Source organism: Ascidiella aspersa, chromosome 5, assembly GCF_963924565.1.
Source record: "Ascidiella aspersa chromosome 5, kaAscAspe10.2, whole genome shotgun sequence".
Classification (NCBI taxonomy): Eukaryota; Metazoa; Chordata; class Ascidiacea; order Phlebobranchia; family Ascidiidae; genus Ascidiella; species Ascidiella aspersa.
The window spans coordinates 10,056,329-10,058,828 of NC_139451.1; the positions used below are offsets into that span (position 1 = coordinate 10,056,329).

General features: G+C 56.6%; 2 non-coding genes and 1 pseudogene across 2 annotated transcripts in view; all 3 read right to left on the reverse strand.

Annotated features, from left to right (window-relative positions):
* Positions 1-204, reverse strand: part of LOC146143033 (large subunit ribosomal RNA) — a 3,679-nt pseudogene extending 3,475 nt beyond the window's left edge.
* A 248-nt stretch (positions 205-452) lies between these two features.
* Positions 453-606, reverse strand: LOC146143034 (5.8S ribosomal RNA). The gene has a single exon (XR_014500960.1). It is a non-coding gene; the product is annotated as a 5.8S ribosomal RNA (ribosomal RNA).
* Positions 607-853: 247 nt separating this feature from the next.
* LOC146143035 (small subunit ribosomal RNA) overlaps positions 854-2,500 on the reverse strand; it is a 1,811-nt gene continuing 164 nt past the window's right edge. The window contains exon 1 of the ribosomal RNA XR_014500254.1: positions 854-2,500. This exon is cut by the window's right edge and continues 164 nt beyond it. This is a non-coding gene — a ribosomal RNA (small subunit ribosomal RNA).

Genomic DNA, 2,500 nt, shown 5'->3' on the forward strand with positions numbered 1-2,500 from the left:
CGATCAGAAGGACGCGGGCGACCGGCGAAGCGCGCCGTGACGAATTCCGTACGCCACAATTCCGCGCACTCCAAAAGCGCGCGGATTCGGCGATGGGCACATCCCGCTTCACTCGCCGTTACTGAGGGAATCCTCGTTAGTTTCTTTTCCTCCGCTTAGTAATATGCTTAAATTCAGCGGGTAGCCTCGTCCGACCTCAGGCCGAAAGTAAGGACCGGGACTATTCTTCCCGTTCCGCGCTCGCCGTCGGCGCCGCGCGCCGCCGCGCACCTCGATTCCCGCCCTTGAGCCGCCAGCCGTTGGCCTCTTCGAGGTCGACTCGCCGCCGCCGCGCGGGATTCTGGTCGCGATCGTCGCGCATCGTGCCGTGCTGTCTTGAGCGGGACGGGCGCTCGCGCGTCCGACGCCGCAGCAGCCGCGCGGAGAAATCCCCGCGCGGAACGTTTGCAACGCGACCCTGAGGCGGGCGCGGCCCCGGGATTGACCCGAGGCCGCAATTTGCGTTCAGAACGTCGATGCTCAATGTGTCCTGCAATTCACACTAATTCACGCAGCTAGCTGCGTCCTTCATCGACTCACGAGCCGAGTGATCCACCGCCAAGAGCCATCCACGATTGTTTCGCTCGCACAGTGCCTCGCACTATAGGGTGACAAAATAGACCGCGCCGAGCGGTCGGCCAGGCCGACGCTTGAAGCCGGAGCGCGCGGCACCGCGGCACTCGACGCGCAAACATTACCGGGTGACCGAATCGCCGGCCGGCGCGCCGCTCCTCGCGGGTCGGGCGCCGGGTAGCAAAGACTTTTTCTCTCGCTTGTCCGAGTTTCGCGTTCGCCGAAGCGTTTGCGAGACCGTTAATGATCCTTCCGCAGGTTCACCTACGGAAACCTTGTTACGACTTTTACTTCCTCTAAATGATCAAGTTAGATCGTCTTCTCGGACGCCGGCTCGACCGTTGCCGGCCGCGCCAGGTCCAATCGGAGGACCTCACTAAACCATTCAATCGGTAGTAGCGACGGGCGGTGTGTACAAAGGGCAGGGACGTAATCAACGCGAGCTAATGACTCGCGCTTACTGGGAATTCCTCGTTCAAGGGAAATAATTGCAATTCCCTATCCCTAGCACGACCGGGGTTCAGCGGGTTACCCAGACCTGTCGGCCAAGGCGAGCACATGCTGATCCGGTCAGTGTAGCGCGCGTGCGGCCCCGAACATCTAAGGGCATCACAGACCTGTTATTGCTCAATCTCGTGTGGCTAAACGCCACTAGTCCCTCTAAGAAGTTAGACGCCGACCGATTGGGTCGCGTAACTAGTTAGCAAGCCAGAGTCTCGTTCGTTATCGGAATTAACCAGACAAATCGCTCCACCAACTAAGAACGGCCATGCACCACCACCCACAGAATCAAGAAAGAGCTCTCAATCTGTCAATCCTCACTGTGTCCGGGCCGGGTGAGATTTCCCGTGTTGAGTCAAATTAAGCCGCAGGCTCCACTCCTGGTGGTGCCCTTCCGTCAATTCCTTTAAGTTTCAGCTTTGCAACCATACTTCCCCCGGAACCCAAAGACTTTGGTTTCCCGCAAGCTGCCGGAGAGGTCGTAAAACTAACGCCCCCCGATCGCTAGTTGGCATCGTTTATAGTCAGAACTAGGACGGTATCTGATCGTCTTCGAACCTCTGACTTTCGCTCTTGATTAAAGAAAACATTCTTGGCAAATGCTTTCGCAGTCGTTCGTCTTGCGCCGATCCAAGAATTTCACCTCTAACGGCACAGTACGAATGCCCCCGTCTGTCCCTCTTAATCATTACCTCGCGCTCCGAAAACCAACAAAATAGAACCGAGGTCCTATTCCATTATTCCATGCACCATTATTCAGGCGAATCGCCTGCTTTGAACACTCTAATTTTTTCAAAGTAAACGTTCCGGCCGCCGCCGACACTCAGTCAAGGGCACCGGCGGAGAACCGGAGGTGAGGCCAGGACGGCCAGTACACGCCTTGCGACGGACCGGCCGCCTGCGCCCAAAATCCAACTACGAGCTTTTTAACCGCAACAACTTAAATATACACTTTTGGAGCTGGAATTACCGCGGCTGCTGGCACCAGACTTGCCCTCCAATGGATACTCGTTAAAGGTTTTAAAGTGTACTCATTCCAATTACAGGGCCTCGTTTAGAGTCCTGTATTGTTATTTTTCGTCACTACCTCCCCGCGTCGGGAATGGGTAATTTGCGCGCCTGCTGCCTTCCTTGGATGTGGTAGCCGTTTCTCAGGCTCCCTCTCCGGAATCGAACCCTGATTCTCCGTTACCCGTAAGAACCTCGGTAGGCCAGTACCGTACCGACGAAAGTTGATAGGGCAGACACTTGAATGATCCGTCGCCGGTGCGAGACCGTGCGATCCGCAAAGTTATCCAGAGTCACCAAAGGTTGCGGGCCGAAGCCCGGTCGGTTTTTGGTCTGATAAAAGCACGCCTCCCGCGAGGTCGGCGCTTCACGCATGTAT